The 18,011-nt window shown below is 38.3% G+C and overlaps 2 long non-coding RNA genes across 2 annotated transcripts in view; one reads left to right on the top strand and one right to left on the bottom strand.

Moving 5' to 3' along the window:
• The window catches only part of LOC135971142 (uncharacterized), a 323,711-nt gene that overhangs the window by 104,165 nt on the left and 201,535 nt on the right, over positions 1 to 18,011 (bottom strand). The window lies entirely within an intron of this gene.
• Positions 3,241 to 9,978, top strand: LOC141407146 (uncharacterized). Its single transcript, XR_012414585.1, has 2 exons — positions 3,241 to 3,395; positions 8,809 to 9,978. It is a non-coding gene; the product is annotated as an uncharacterized lncRNA (long non-coding RNA).

The raw sequence follows: 18,011 nt of genomic DNA, 5'->3' as shown, positions 1-18,011 counted from the left end.
AGATCAAGCACCTGTCTGCTGGAAAACAAAACAAAAAAGAAAGAAAAACTTAGATTTTCCAAAGGAATTCTATGAAATATAAACTAAAAGGAAATAGAAAGGATATTTCTATTTTCCTAAAGTCTGGTGTCTAACTTCTCTGACTGTCCATGCCAGTTTATTTTAGGCCGAGAGAACCTGCATAGAAAGCTAAAGAGTTAATATGAAGGATTCAGTAGGACATTATTGCTTCTTTTTATTCTCCCTTCAGTAATAGGGAATGGCCTACTCAATTATTTTGTCCGACACTTAGTTTGCCTTTGCAAAAAGAAAAATGACCATTCTCCATTGCTTGTGTGATTACTGCATCATGTCTAAGCTCCTGGAGTACCATTGTTCACTGCTTAAACGTGCCCATGTTGGGCAAAGTGTTGCTCCCATTTGGTTAAACCAAACTCTGCAAAGTCAAGTTCAGCATGGTAACAGTTCCTGTTTGTTCATTACATAGTGTTTTGCACATAGTGGGTACTCAATAAATACTTGTTGAATAAACAGTAGTTTATTTAGACCTGTCACAGTAAATAATATTTGGCACATAATAGTAGGAAGGCCACATATAAGAGTAGGCTGTAATAGTGAACACCTGGTTAGGCTGTGTGACTCATGCTCCTTTCAAGCAAGGCCTGTAAGTGATATTACTGTTTTGCTATATGTGTTCTTGGATTTTTGATATATCTTTCCCTAGTTTGTCAGTTTTTTGACAAGGGTATAATATTTTATAAGAAGAGATTTCAAATCTATAAATATAGTAATTTCTCCTCACGATAATTCAATATTGAGGGAAAATATTTTAAAACATAACACACTTGGACATTTACAAGTAGATAGTACCATTTTATTGGATGAAGACGAGCAAGGATTTTGATAATGTTTACAACAGTTAACTCACTTCTTTCTTTAAACAGGATAAAAGATAACAACCCCTGCCCCTGCCTTCTTTGCTGTCAACATGCAACATAGAAGGTGGTTGTGAGGCAGAGAGACAAGTAAATTTCAACTTTATGGATAACCTTTGTTATTGAACAAAAAAAAAAAAAACATAAAATCTCGATCTTGGCCTTCAAAGCTCTCTGATGTAAAAGTTAATGTCAACTTCAGCCTTTGTCCAGCATTAACAATGACCATAATATTTAAATATTAAACATTATTTCAACATTGAAACAGCTAGAATTTAGGGATGCTCATGAATAATAATTTTTTAAAAAGAAGTCTCTATGAAGAGGAATTTACTCTGAACATATCCTTGGCTCTCCCTGCTCTTTAATCGCTCTATCCCACAAAAAGTGGAGTGATTTGCCCGAAGGGTGTCTGAAAGCCAAATCTGGGCATGCGCAGCTCTCTCAGCCCTTCTGCCTCTTGAGAGCCTGCACCCTTAGCACCTCCTGAGGCTATCTACCAGGGAGGATGGCTGGGGAGCGTGTTAGTTTCCTAAGGCTGTTTTAACAAATTGCATCACATTTAGTGCTTAAAATAACAGGAATTCATTCTCTCACTGTTCCAGAGGTCCAAAGTCTGCATTCAGTTTCACTGGGTGGAGATCAAGGTGTCCACCGGCTGCCCTCCCTCAGGAAAAGAGAGAAGTTCGTTCCTTGCTTCTTCCAGCTTCTGGTGGCTGCCTGCTTCCCTTGGTTTGTGGGGCTGCATCATTTCAATCTCTGCCTCTGCATTCGTATTGCCTTCACCTTCTTATCTGTCTAATCTCCACCTGCCTCTCTCATAAGGACATTTCTGCAAGTATTTAAGGTCCACCTTGATAAACCAGGAAAATCTCCTCACTTCAAGAAGCAGCTTTGTTTTTTTTTTGTTTTTTGTTTGTTTGTTCGTTTGTTTCTTTTTTGAGACAGAGTCTCGCTCCATTTCCCAGGCTGGAGTGCAGTGGCGCGATCTGGGCTCCCTGCAAGCTCCACCTCCTGGGTTCACGCCACTCTCCTGCCTCAGCCTCCCAAGCAGCTGGGACTACAGGCGCCTGCCACCACGCCTGGCTATTTTATTTTATTTTATTTTATTTATTTATTTATTTATTTATTTATTTATTTTGTAGTTTTAATAGAGCCAGGGTTTCATCGCGTTTGCCAGGACGGTCGCGATCTCCTGACCTCATGATCCGCCTGCCTCGGCCTCCCAAAGTGCTGGGATTGCAGGCGTGGGCCACTGCGCCCAGCCAAGAAGCTTTATTTAATCACATCCACAAGTTACAAGAATCAGGATCTAATATCTTGCCATTAGAGGGTGTAGTCTGCCCTGTCTGTATAATTATGACAGACCAGGCATCTCCCAAATGCTGCTCTATTTGGCCCACAGACCAAGTTACATCCCCCAACTTAAACTATGTCCATGATAAAGCTGATATTTTGATTTATCAATCTGTTAATCCTTATTTGTCAGCATATTCAGAATATGAACAGGGAAAAGGGATGTTATATATTGGCGGCCCCCTTGAAACTGAATAGGGGAAATGAAATGAAAATAATGGCATAGATAATAGCAGCTGACTACTTGAGAAACCTCCTTTTACCATGTATCAATGTAAAGAAGAAGCAAAAGCAAAATAAGATGAGGGGACAGAGGGGAGGCAGAGCATTGAGATCTAGACCTAATTCAACTACTACATGCATATTCATTATGCACAGTGGAGTATCTGCATATGGCACCTGAAAAATATCACTGAATTAATAATTTAAGTCATGATTACGCCTCTAATTTCCTACCATATTCTACTAAATAGACATTGTAATGAAAAGCATATTTTATTTACAATTATAGTTTATAAACCCAAATGTAAACTGACAGTAATGAGAAGATGGTGTCACTAAATCCATTTTAATGTAAATTGCCACATTTGAGATACTCTGAAAGCAGTGAGGGCAGTTAATGAACCTAGTCCTGCTATCCTTGTTGGAAATGCCTGGCTGAAACCCTGATCTTCTGTTTCAGACTGGATGATGATCACTTCCTCATCATTTAAGTGTTTATTGTTTCTCCTCGTGATACTCTCATTATAACTGTTTTTCTTCCTTACCCCCTCCCAGCTCTCAGCAAACCTGCTTTAAATTAGAAAGGAACAACTCTTTGGCTATAAACACAAATCTGTCTCCCAAGCAAGAGCTCACTTGCTGCGTGTATAGCAGGGAAAGGGATGATGTAACAAGGGTAATTATAACCTGAGCTAGCTGGTGTCATTGAAAAGAAGGGCCTGTCAGCATTTCACTGTGAATAATCACACCCATGCCTCTGCTGACATGAAATGCCAAGTGTTAGTGCTTTGGTTCTCAGACAGCTTTAAGTCTCAGAATGAAAGTTTTAATTGAAGAATGTGCTACAAAATGCTCTACTTGCTGCAGCGATGCTATTATAAGGTACAGGGTTTTTTTTGTTTTGTTTTTTGTTGTTTGTTGTTGTTATATTTTTTGCCTCTCTCTAGAACTGGAAGCTACTCTTGTACTTAAGGCCAGGATTTTAGAAAGGAGCCATGAGAAGAATGATCCAGACTAAAGGTGAGAAGGTAAAGAAAACAAGAGTTTATTTAACAGTTCTTTTTTTTTTTCCTCTTTTTTATTTCTTCCCTCAAAAAGTGTTCTCTTGGTGATATTTTAGTTTGTATTATCCAGAGACCTACAACAATCTGATAAAAATTTATACAAACTAGAGAAAATAATGAAGAATAGGTCAATACCCACCCTTAAATTCATATAGAAAGTAAATGATTTGGGAAAAATAGTTGCAATTGCTATCATATATAAAGTCTTCATCTTATGAATAAACTCTTAGAACTTGATTTTAAAAATATCAAAAATCCAATAGAAATATGGGCAACAAACATGAACAAACATTCCATTAATACAAATAAATATAAATGTTAAGATGTTCAATCTCATTCATAAAAAGAATAGTGCAAATTAAAGTTGCACTGAGATACTCTTTCTCACCAATCATCAGATTGGCAAAAATCTCAAAGACTGGCAACACATTCTGTTTGTGAAGATGTGGGAGAACAATCTCATCAATTGCTGATTTGATGAGAGTACAGAATGGTCCCTAGAAAGGATGTGCTTGTTTTCTGTTGCCGCTGTAATAAATGACCACAACTTCAGAGGCTTGAAACAAGACCAACTTATAATCTTGCAGTATCAAAAGTCCAACACAGGTCTTGCTGGGCAGGGCTGCTTTCTTCACTGGAGACTCCAGGGGAGAATTCATTTCTTCAAAGTTACAGGACAATGCCCTTGTTTTCTCACTCATCCAGGTTGTTGGCAGAATTCTGTGTGCTGTGGCTATCAGCTGAGAGCCATTCCTAGTCTCCCAAGGCTGTCTGAATTCTTTGGCTCATAACCTACTTCTTCCATCTTCAAAGATAGCAAAGGCAGATCGAATGCTTCTCAAAACATATCTCTCAACAACTCTTCTGGCTTCTTACACTTTAAAGCACTCATGTAATTAGATTGGGCCCAGATAATCCAAGACGACTTCCTCATTTCAAGATCCTGAAGTTTAATCACATGTTTAAAGCATCCTTTGCCATGGAAGGTAATATATTCACAGGTTCCAAGGATTAGGTTCTGGGCATCTTTGAGGTGATGTTATTCTGTCTACCACAGACAGCAATCTGTCAGTGTCTACCTTATTACAAATATTAAACTGGTGGAATTACTTTGCACGAACCTAATACGTTTATCCTTAACTCAGTAATCTCACTTTTGGAAATTTATTCTACATATATAGCTTTGCACAAACAAAATGGCCTATGTACTAACTTATTCTTTGTAGTACAGCTTGTCATACAAAAGAATAGAAAAATCCCAAATATCTACCAGTTAGGCACTGACTAAACTATGGTATATCCTCTTAATGCAGACCTAAAATAGAATGAATAAGCTTTGTATTGTTATAGAAAGATCTCTAGAAAAAGCAAATTTATATAAAAGTATATATGTATTTAGTATGCTACTTTCAGTTAATGAACTTAATATTGACAGCCTTGTAAAAAATTGCCTAACCTAAATCTTCAATATTCACTATATACTGTATGTATAGTTGTTTATCCATAATAAATATAATACAGTCCATATACAAATTTATATACACATATACAGTCTCTCTATATACATATATTATGTAGCGAGAGGCTGTATTTATATCTGTTTGTTAACAAACAAAAGTGCATAATATAATAATCTAATTAAAGTGTGATTACCTATAAGGAATAAGTAGTCATGAAAAGCTAGACCATGTCAAGGGTGGGAACATGATTTCTCAATAAACCACTCTAATATTTTGACATTTGTTACTGTGATTGAATTGCTTATACTGAAATATGACATTAAATTAAAAACCCAATAAGTAAAGAACCAACTTTCAAGAAAGCCACTGGAATTGGGGGAATGGATGTGGTCCTGCACCAGAGTAGGTTTATATTTCCTTTATGAATTAAACAGCATCTTGGGTAAGTTAATGGAAGGCAGGCCTATTTGTTGACATGGGAGGTTGTTTTATATTATAGTTAGGAAAAAATGATCAAAAATGAAATAATCAGCAATATGACTTTTTTGTAGCATTGAGAATAATGTGAGTTAAAAATCAAATATATTTGCACAGTAAATGTGTTTGAATGTCCATTGAGTTTTTCTCCTTTTCTAACATTCCCTGTGCTTTTCAGTTACTATGAATTCCATTTGAGTAAGAGGTTAAATGTCATTAATTACAAATTTAACTTTTCAGCCTAGCATGAGCTTTCCAGTCTCCACAGAGTATAAGAAAAGAAGGTGAACTGAAGAACCGTGGCTTGGTACCCAGAGCCAATACTGGGGTCGGTCCAATAAATATCTTCTGTTTTGCCAGTGTCTAACCTCAGAAATGAACCAGGGTAAATTACAAACTGCCCAATATGGTTTGTCTCTGTGTCTGCACCCAAATCTTATCTTGCAGTTCCCATAATTTCCATGTGTTGTGGGAGGGACCTGGTGGGAGATGACCGAATCATGGGGGTGGGTCTTTTCCATGCTGTTCTGGTGATGGTGAATGGGTCTCATGAGATCGGATGGTTTTAAAGCTGGGAGAGAGCATAAGCTCTCTCTTTGCCTGCTCCCATCCATGTAAGACGTGACTTGGTCCTCCTGGCCTTCCATCATGATTGAGGCCTCCCAGCCATGTGGAACTGTAAATCCCACTAACCTCTTTCTTCTGTAAATTGTGCAGTCTCAAGTAGGTATTTAACAGCAGTGAGAAAACAGACTAATACAGTAAATTGGTACCAAGAGTGGGGTGATGCTGAAAAGATACTTAAAAATGTGGCAGTGACTTTGGAATTGGGTAACAGGCAGAAGTTGGAGCAGTTTGCAGAGCTCAGAAGAAGACAGGAAAATGTGAAAGTTTGGAACTTCCTAGAGACTTCATGAATGGCTGTGACCAAAAGCCTGAGAGCGACATGGACAATATGGTCCAGGCTGAGGTAGTCTCGGATGGAGATGAGGAGCTTGTTGGGAACTGGAGCAAAGGTGACTCTTGTTATGTTTTAGCAAAGGGATTGGCAGCATTTTGCTCCTGCCCTAGAGATTTATGGAACTTGAACTTAAGAGGGATTATTTAGGCTATCTGGCAGAAGAAATTTCTAAGCAGTAAAGCATTCAAGATGTGACTTGGGTTCTGTTAAAGATATTCAGTTTTATAAGATAAGCAGAACATAAAAGTTTGGAAGATTTGCAGCCTGACAATGTGATAGGAAAGAAAGTCCTATTTTCTGAGGAGAAACTCAAGCTGTCTACAGAAATTTGCATAAGTAACAAGGAGCCTAATGTTAATCTCCAAGACAATGGGGAAAATGTCACAGGGTATGTCAGAGGTCTTCACGGCAGCCCCTCCCATCACAGTCCCAGAGGCATAGGAGGAAAACAGTGGTTTCATGGGCCAGGTCCAGGGTCCCTGTGCTGTGTGCAGCCTAGGGACTTGGTGCCCTGTGTCCCAGTCGCTCCAGCCATTGCTGAAAGGGGCCAATGTAGGGCTCAGGCTATGACTTCAGAGGGGGCAAGCCTCAAGCCTTGGCAACTTCCTCATTGTGTTGAACCTGCGAGTACACAGAAGTCAAGCACTGAGGTTTAGGAACCTCCGTCTAGAATTCAGAAGATGTTATGAAAATGCCTGGATGTCCAGGCAGAAGTTTGCTGCAGGACCGGGGCTCTCATGGAAAACTTCTGCTAGGGCAGTGCAGAAGGGAAAGGTGGGGTTGTAGCCCTCACACAGAGTCCCTACTGGGGCACTGCCTAGTGGAGCTGTGAGAGGAGGGCCACTGTCCTCCAGACCCCACAATGTTAGACACTGACAGTTTATACCATGTGCCTGGAAAAGGCATACACACTCAATGCCAGCCCATGAAAGCAGCCGGGAGGAGGCCGTACCCTGCAAAGCCACAGGGACAGAGCTGCCCAAGACCATGAGAACCCACCTCTTGCATCAGCATGACCTGGATATGAGACATGGAGTCAAAGGAGATCATTTTGGAGCTTTAAAATGTGACTGCCTTGATGTATTTCAGACTTGCATGGGGCTTGTAGCCCCTTTGTTTTGGCAAATTTCTCCCATTTGGAATAGCTGTATTGATCCAATGCCTGTACCCACGTTGTATCTAGGAAGTAACTAATTTGCTTTTAATTTTACAGGCTCATAGGCAGAAGGGACTTGCCTTGTCTCAAATAAGACTTTGGACTATGGACTTTTGAGTTAATGCTGAAATGAGTTAAGACTTTGGGGGACTCTTGGAAAGGCATGATTGGTTTTGAAATATGAGGACATATTTCAAAAGGACCAGGGGAGGGACCAGGGGAGAAATGATTTGGTTTGGCTCTGTGTCCCCACACAAATCTGATCTTGTAGCTCCCATAATTCCCATGTGTTGTGGGAGGGACCTGGTGGGAGATGATTGATTCATGGGGGTGGGTCTTTCCCATGCTGTTCTCATGATAGTGAATGGGTCTCATGAGATCTGATAGCTTTAAAAATGGGAGTTTCTCTGCACAAGCTTTTTCTTTGCCTGACGCCATCCATGTAAGATGCAACTTGCTCCTCCTTTCCTTCTGCCATGATTGTGAGCCCTACTTAGCCATGTGGAATTATAAGTCCAATAAACTTCTTTATATCTTGAGTATGTCTTTATCAGCAGTGTGATAATGGACTAATACACTGCCCAAACTGCCAACTTCAGTAGTGTTATCTGTTACAAATTATAGGGTGCAGCATTTATTATCACCTTGGTTTTCTACATGAACAGGCCATGTGAGGCACTGGGATTGTACTCAATGAGTTTGGAGTCAAATGAGGAGAGCATCTTACCTGCTTTCATGCCTCCCTATAAAGAGTGTTTTTACTCACATCAAGAACAGATAAAGGTAAACAAAGGAAAGAACAAGCATTCAAAGGACAGAGCATATGGGAGGAATATGTGAGTTCTTAGTCTTTTTTATTTTAACCTCTCAATGATGGTGTGAAATTCCAAAATGTACAACAATGTTAACAGTATCATCTCAGAGTGGTAGGATTATGTGATTTTTGTTTTCTTCTTGCAAATATTTTTCCAAATAAATATATATTACTTTCTGATCAGAACAACTATAGGTTATTTAAAGATCCATTAGAAAAATTTCATTCTACTTTTATATGAATTTTCCATACCCTACTATAATAATTATAAAAACCTATCAAGTGTTTAACAATTATGCCTATCATGTTTCTGATCCTGAGCTTACTGACCTGATTCTGTCCTTTCTCATCATCCTCAATCAGCCTGATGCTTCTGCTGCTTTGCTCTCCTAGCACATCCAAGCATGTCTTTTAAAAGTGAAGTCCAAAAATGTGAGAAAGACAGAGAGAGTGAGATAGAGATTACACAAGAACAAAGAAGAGGAGAATAACTACATTGCAGTGAAGAGCACACCCTTCAAAACCAAAAGGACTCTGATAGGAAGAAGAAGCAAAAAGAAAATCACATGGTCATTTGCAGTTTGATTTATGGTTTACAACACATCATCTATGCCTACTTATTTACTTCTTTATAGATTGATTACAAAACCAACCCTCGGAATAGAAGGCACAAAATTTCCTATCAAAGATTCTGCTTAGCATCAGCATGGATTCATTTTTAAGTCAGAAAAGCATCTTTTCTCACCACCTTACAAATTGTGGCCAACCATCATCTTCAAATAATCTCTTTTTCACATACTACCTCTTCATACTGAGATCACATCACCCAAATCCCAGCAGAGACCTTCGGACAGTGCAGTGGGGAAAAAAAAAAAAAATTTAGATTCGGGTTCATATTCCACACCTTCATTTAATACCTGGGTGTATTCAGATAGGTGCCTTATCTCCAGATCTTCAGCAACTTCATCAGTGAGAAGGCTTCTTGCCCTCCAGAACTGTTTGGGGGACTTGAAGAGAGAGCAAGTGCAAAATGCCTGTGGTTGACATTCAAGAAAGATCCCTTGCCTTGGCTTCTGGCCTTGGGACTCAAAAAAAAAAAAAAAAAAAAAAAAAAAAAAAAGGAACCCATTTTTAAGAAGTGCTTGCTACTACAAAAAGAAATTTACCACAGATTACTTCAAACCAAGAAATTATATTAATGCATTCTTAGCAAAGAAAGACATTATTTTGCCCCATAACCTCGTTTTCTAAAATCCAAATTTGCATTGGTAGCTTGGCAAAGCCTGTGTTGATATCCTTGGCAGCACCTGAGAGGATCTCATGAGTGGATCAAGTCTTCTTCTTGAGAAGATGAGCATTCATAGGGTAGCCCTACTTATGTAAACGCAAGCAGAAACTTCTCTAAGATCTTAAATAAGGTCCTTGTATAATCTACCTATGATTACCTGTATACACACTTATACACATAAACACTTTTTGTGTATAAGCCTGTGATGATGTGGCTCAAAAAATAAATACTTGTTTGAAATCCTATCATTTTACTTAGACTCAAATTTATGAATCTCATTGGGATTCCAAATTAGACATTAGAGTGTAAAAACACTGTTCACACAGTAATGAAGAAATGGTTAAGTTGGGCTCAGTTTATAGATCTTCTTGGACCTCATTATAGGAGATGGAACTAGAAATTGGACTTGGAATTGGAATTGGGGGTGATGGAGGTGGTAAGAGACGAGCTATGCTGGATGTAAACAATGCTTTTTCACTCAATTTTATTCTTTGGGGAAACACACAGATAAACCTCATTACGTCAATATGGGTCTAGTAAAAATGTCCCACAATTCTAAATAGCTGTGATTCCTCAGCCAAATAGATGCTGCCTTATTAAAACGTCAGATAACTCAAACTGGTACATCAGATAACTCAAACTGGTACAGATAGTGATGATCCATGCTTTCATATTGGTGAGGTTTTCCCTATTGTCTTGAATTGGAGTTTCAAAACACAATAGTGAAGCAGAATACCAAACAGTATAGACCCTACCTGCTCAGAATGTCCATCAGTTTACACACGTGTGCGCACACACATACAGGTACATGCACAAAGACACATAAAAACACACTGATACTGCTTGAGATTGCTTCTCAAGTCAATGAAATAACCAATAGGTAAAGCTCAAAATGTCAAAAATAAGTAGAGAAAGCCAAGCAAATGAATATCTATTCCAATTGTACTATTCAGGAAGCCACAGAGAAATAAAAACTTCCATGCCATTTGTGAAAATGGGAAAGAGAAATTAATTCTTTTACTAGAAGCCCAAAAGTTAAAATATGCAACTGTAATTTAATTCTGAATCAATCATGGGACAAATTCACTTTTATGATGTTTGAGATAGATTTCACACTGTAAATCACACCAAAACCTATCCTCCCAAACTGCACCATACTCACTAACTTATCCAGCTTGAAATTAGATTAAAGACTTTTTGTTACATCATTGAGTTTACTTGGAACAAACCTTTTGTGAACTCAGGAAGGTTAGAAAGAAACGGGAAGTACAGCAAACAAAGTAAAGCTTGGGTGAACTTTTCTGAACTTCAGAGGTATTTCAAGTTGGTTCATAATTACCCTTGAGAAACAGGATCAAATAAATTTTTATTTGCTTCTTCATCAAGACCACAAATAGGCCTTCACAGCACAAAGCAAGGCCCAAGTACATATGATTCAGAAATGATGTACTTGTGTGGGTGGCCAGCTATGTGCCTGGACTGCAGCAGCCATGCAACAAAGGTATTTGAATGGAGTGTAACTTTCATCCAGATAACCCACAGTTCTAGGTCTGTTTTCTGCCTTTAAGTAACTGCAGAGAACTAGTTCCAATGTAAAAAAAAAAAAAAAAAAAAAACCCTAACACTGCTTTACTCTTGTTTTTTTATTTGTTCTCTTCTGATTTATAAGGCAGCAAATATTTGAGGACTAGTAGCAGGCATTATGCTGTATGTTGGAGATAAATTATACATAAGATGAGTTTCCAACCTCAAGAAATGCACCAACTATCAGAAGAGCTCACAAAGTTTGCTTTCAAGTGCTAAATTATAGAAGTGAGGCTGATCCTTTTAAAGCTTTGGTAGGACACTTCACACAAATGTGACTTCTCTGCAGGATATTCACTGATGAAACACCTGAAAAATCTGGCTCAATCTCTTTTTTTGTAGACAACTTGATACAACAATTTAATGGTAACATAGTAGAAAAATTCCAAACACATTATCTGGTGAATATAAGAAACAAATATGCTACTGCAATAAAAGGCACTGTGAAGAACTATGCATTGGATATTTTTAAAGCTTTTCTTTTTTTTAATCTTGGCTTTCATGTAAATAGAAGAATCACTTCTTTGGAAGAAGAATGATTTAGTTGCAACTACTACTAAATATTTTTGTGTTCAGTGGTTACACTTTTCCCAGAGGCAAATTTCAGATAACTCACAGCTGCTCATTACAAAATTATGTGTTTAAAGCACAGAGAAAATGTCTATATTTGATAGTAGCAGTGGCAAATGTTTAAAAATGTTAATGAATTAAATTTGTATTTGAATATTTACAATGATAGAATATAATGTCCAAATTGTATTTTGTGTCTATTTTATGTGATGCCCACAGTCAGAATGAATTTCTTACTATCCAAAGCAATCTACAGATTCAGTGCAATCCTTAACAATGTACCATGACACTCTTCATAGAAATAGAAAAAACAGTCCTAAAATTTGTACTTAATAACACACACAAATGCTCAAATAGCCAAAGCAATCTTGAGTAAAAAGAACAAAGTTGGAGGCATCACACCACCTGACTTCAAAATATCTTCAAAGCTATAGTAACCAAAACAGCATGGCACTGGCATAAAAGCAGACACATAGACCAATGGAACAGAACAGAGAACAGAGAAATCCACAAAGGTGCCAATGTTTGTGGATTTATTTCCACATATAAATGGGGTACATGTAAACATACACTAAGGAAAGGACAGCCTCCTTAACAAATGGTGCTGGGAAAGCCAGATATCTATAAGCAGAAGAAGCAAATGAGACCCCTATCTCTCACCACATATGAAAATCAGCTCAAAATAGATTAAAGACTTAAAGACCAAAAACAATAAAATTACTGGAAGAAAACACAGGGAAAACACTTCAAGAAATTGGTCTAGACAAAGATTTTTTTGGATAAGACTTCTGAAGCACAGGCAACAAGAGCAAAAATAGACAAATGAGATTACACAAAACTAAACAGCTTCTGTACAGCAAAGGAAACAATCAATGGAGTGAGGAGACAATCTGCAGAATGGAAGAAAATATTTTCAAACTATCCATCTGACAAGAAATTAATATCCAAAACATATAAAGAACGCAAACAAGTAAACCTCACCAGCAATAATAATAATAATCTGATTAAAATGGGGAAAATGATCCTAAGAGGTTTTTCTGAAAAGACGATATACAAATGGCTAACTGATTTATAACAAAATGCTCAAGATCATTAATCATCAGAGAAATGCAAATCAAAACCACAATGAGACATTATCTCACCCCAATTAAAATGATTATGACCAAAAAGACAAAAAATAGCAAGTGCTGGTGAAGATGCAGAGAAAAGAGAACTCTTATATACTATAGGTAAGCATGTAAATTAGTACAGACATTATGGAAAACAGTATGGCATTTCCTCAAAAATCTAAAAAAAGAAATATCATATGATTTAGTAATCCCACTACTAAGTATATATGTGAAGAAATCAGTATGTTGAAGAGATATATCTGTATGCCCATGTTTATTGCAGCACTATTCACAATAATTAAGAGATAGAATCAACGTAAGTGCCCATCAATGGAAGAATGGATAAAGAAAATGTGTTATATATGCACAATAGAATATTACTCAGCCACAACAATAATGAAATCCTGTTATTTGTGGCAACATGGATAAGCCTGGGGGACATGATGTTAGGTGAAATGAGCTAGGCACAGAAAGACAAAAAACATGTTATCACTCATATATAGGAGCTGAAAAAGTTGATCCTATAGAAGTAGACAGAAAGGTGGTTACTAGAAGTAGGGAAGGATAGTGGTAAGTGGGGGACAGAAGGAGGTTAGTTAATGGGTACAAAGTTACCATCAGATAGGAGGTATAAATTCTAGTATTCTATAGCACAATAGGGTGACTATAATTAATACTAGTTTATTATATATTTCAAAATAGCTGGAAGAGAGGATTTTGAATATTCCTAACACAAAGAAATGATAAATGACTGATGTGATAGATATGCCAATTAACCTGATTTAGTCATTCCACATTGCATGCTTAAATTATCAAAATATCACATCTACCCCATTTATATGTGCAATTATTATATACCAATTAAAAATAAAAAAACATGAAGTATGAATTTTGTTAAGCACAGGATATTGTTAAGTTTTCAAAATTTATCTTTTATGTGTGTGACCAAGGCCATTATTACATTGGTATTTTTGTTGTTTTCTGACTATTGAGTTATTTGAATTCACTCTATAAGCTGTTTGCTGAAGCAGATAAGGGAATGTATACAATGTTAAAAGAAAAACATGATTGTATATACATGTATGCTAGGCTTATGAAGTTGAGTTGAGGGCTTTCCTCATTAATATTATCATAGAGTCGATTTTAAGGACCAGTATAGAATTTCAAAGTACAACAGAGTTTGGTTATCAGTTTTTTGTTTAAGCTGTCACATGTCCTGCATTATGAACAATGAGCGTAGACAGATTTATCAAACACCTTTCTCTTCCTTCATAGAACACACATTAACTTCAAGTACTGCAAGTCAAGACAGAAAACCCTGCCACAGGGGTGTTTGGCTCTCTTTTTGCACTTTCTACCACTCAAATGTAAGTACACATCCAAGGTCTTAACCTAGAGACAGCGAGTGATTTTTTTTCTCTCTAATATTTAAGAATACTTTTTCACCACCTTTTACTAGTATGCTTGCTGACATGATAATTATAATAATTAACATGTATTGAATGTTTACTAGCTGCCAGGCCTGTGACCAGGTTTACTATAGACATTTGTTTTTATTATAGTCATTTGTTTCATTTAATCTTCAAACTGAGCAAAGTAGGTACTATTATTACACTCATTTTACAGATGAAGAAAGTGAAGTTTAAAGAGGTTAAGTAACTTGCCCCAAAATCATACAGCCAATAAACATCACAGCATTTATTGGAACCTTGGCAGGCTGATTTGAAGATTTTGTTCCTAACCCCCATAATATCCTGCTTGAGAAAATTATTCCTGGACAAACCTTGTCAGGATCCATCAAGGCAGCAGGGGAGTGGAGCTGGGCACTAGTCTGTCTGGACTCAGCATGGAGCCTGGAGAACCTTTCCAATATAGAAGATGGTGAGTGACTGAGAACCTCCAGGGGGATTCACACTTTCCACAGGGACGTGTGCAAGACTGGGAATGAAAGAATCCCACTGGCCCTCCTGAATGCCCCACTGACCAGAGAAGAGACACCCAAACATTTCTAGACAGGTGAAGAGCCACCTAAATATTTTATGGGGGCAACTCTCGAGTCCAGGGACCCTCTACAAGCCTTGGGCCCTGGAGCCGACCAGTACCAGTGCAACAAACCCAATAGACATTGCAGTTGCAGTGCCTGGGAACAGTTAGATTGCTCCATGCCCCCTTGCAGGTCAGGAGTTGGCAACAGCTTCCAGCCCAGCAGTCTCACTTAGGCCTGAACTCAGCCGGGCTGCTCCACCCACTGCCACCACTGGTAGCAGATGGACAATGCTTGCTAGAACTTCCAGCCCAGCAGTCCTACCTTTGTGTGAACTCAGCCAGCTAGCATAGCTTCCTGTTGTCCCGGGAGGCACCCTGAAGGCAAGGCATGTGACCCCACCCACCCCTGCCACTGACAGGCAGAAGGGCAACACCTGCTAGAGCTTCCGGCCCAGCAGTCTTGCTTCTGTGTGAACTCAGCTGAAGGGTGTAGCCTTCTTTTGTCCTGAGATACACTGGACAGCGGAGCGGGTATCCCCAGGTGAGCCACACCTGCTCATGCTTCCAGTCCAGTGGTCCTACTTTTGCCTGAATTTGCCAAGGGGTGTAGCCTATTGTTGCCCTGGAAACAGACTTAAACCAATAAAAATCAAAGAAGGCAAAGAAGGGTATGAAATAATGGTAAAGGGTTCAATTAAACAAGAAGATCTTAGTATCCTAACTATATAAATATCCAACAGAGGAGGACCCAGATTCATAAAACAAGTCCTTAGAGATCTACCAAGAGACTTAGATAACTACACAATAATAGTGGGAGACTTTAACATCCCACTAACTTTATTACACAGATAATTCGAGCAGAAAATAAAAGATATTCGGGACCTCAACACTTGACCAAATGGACCTAATAGACATCTACAGAACTCTTCAGCTAAAAACAAGAGAATATACATGTTTCTCATCTGCACATGGCACATACTCTAAAAATAGACCACACAATCAGTCTTAAAACAATCCTCAGCAATTTAAAACAAACACATACACACACACACACACAAAATGAAATTATAACAACTGTACTCTCAGACCACAGAGAAAAAAAAATCAGTGTTAAGAAAATTGCTCAAAACCATATGATTACATGGAAATTAAACAACCTCCTCCTGAATGACTTCTGGGTAAATAATAAAGTTAAGGCATAAATCAAAGATTTTTTGAAAATAATGAGAAAAACGATACACCATACCACAATCTCTGCGACACAGCCAAAGTAGTGTTAAGAAGGAACTTTATAGCACCAAATGCCCACATCAAAAAGTTAGAAATGCCTCAAATTAACAAACCAACATCATACCTAGAGGAACTAAGGAAACAAGAGCAAACCAATCCCAAAGAAATAACCAAAATCAGAGCTGAACTGAAGGAAATTGAGAAGTGTAAAACCATACAAAAGATCAATTAGTCAAGGAGCCTGGTCTTTGAAAGAATTAGTAAGATCAATAGAGCACTACCTAGACTAATAAAGAAAAAGAGAAGTTTCATAAAAAACATGATCAGAAATGACACAGAGGGCATTACCACTGACACTCACCCCCCACTACACCGCCAATAAAAAAGACTCTGAGAGACTATCATGAACATCTCTATGCATACAAGCTAGAAAACCCAGAAGAAATATGTGGAGCCCTGGAAACATACAGTCTCGTAAAACTGAACCAGAAAGACTGAACCAGAAAGACATTACACTCCTGAACAGAGCAATAATGAGTTCCAAAATTGAGTTGGTAATAAAAAGCGTACCAACCAGTAAAAGCCCAGAATCAGATGGATTCATAGCCAGTTTCTACCAGATGGATAAGGACAAGCTGGTTCCATTTCTACTGAAGTTACACCAAAAAACTGAAGAAAAGGGACTCCTCCCTAACTCATTCTATGAGGCCAGCATCATCCTGATGCCAAAACCTGGCAGAGGCATGACAAAAAAAGAAAACTTCAGGTTGATATCCTTGATGAAGATAGATGCAAAAATACTAAACAAAATACTATCAAACCAAATTCAGCATCACATCAAAAACCTAATCCATCATGATCAAGTAGGCTTTATTCCTGGGATGCAAGATTGGTTCAACATACACAAATCAATAAATGTGATTCACCACAATCCCAGCACTTTGGGAGGCCGAGACGGGCGGATCACGAGGTCAGGAGATGGAGACCATCCTGGCTAACACGGTGAAACCTCGTCTCTACTAAAAATGCAAAAAATTAGCCGGGCGTGGCGGTGGGCGCCTGTAGTCCCAGCTACTCGGGAGGCTGAGGCAGGAGAATGGTGTGAACCCGGGAGGTGGAGCTTGCAGTGAGCCGAGATCGCCTGGGCGACAGAGCAAGACTCCGTCTCAAAAAAAAAAAAAAGACCTAAAAACAAAAATCACATGACCATCTCAATAGACGCTTTCGATAAAATTCAATATCCCTTCGTATTAAAAACCCTCAACTAGGCATTGAAGGAACATATCTCAAAATAGTAAGAGTGATCTATGGAAAAATCCATAGCCAACATCATAGTGAATGGGCAAAAGCTGGAAGCATCTCCCTTGAAAACTGGCACAAGACAAGGATGCCCTCTTTCATCACTTCTATTCAACATAGCCCTGGAAGTCCCAGCCAGAGTAATCAGACAAGAGAAAGAAATAAAAGGCATCCAAACAGGAAGAGAGGAAGTCAAACTACCTCTGTATACAGATAACATGATTCTATACCTAGAAAACCCCATAGTATCTGCCCAAAGGGTCGTTGACCTGATAAACAAACTTTAGCAAAGTTTCAGGATACAAATCAAGGTACAAAAATCCATAGTATTCCTATATACCAACAATATCCAAGCTGAGAGCCAAATCAGGAAGGCAATCCTATTCACAATAACTACCAAAGGAATAAAATACCTAGAAACACAGCTAACCAGGCAGGTGAAAGATCTCTACAATGAGAATTACAAGAGACTTCTCAAAGAATTCAGATATGACACAAAC

Source organism: Macaca fascicularis, chromosome 6, assembly GCF_037993035.2.
Source record: "Macaca fascicularis isolate 582-1 chromosome 6, T2T-MFA8v1.1".
NCBI classification, from domain to species: domain Eukaryota; kingdom Metazoa; phylum Chordata; class Mammalia; order Primates; family Cercopithecidae; genus Macaca; species Macaca fascicularis.
The sequence above is the reverse complement of the archived record's forward strand: the minus strand, read 5'-3'. Positions and strand labels throughout refer to the sequence as shown.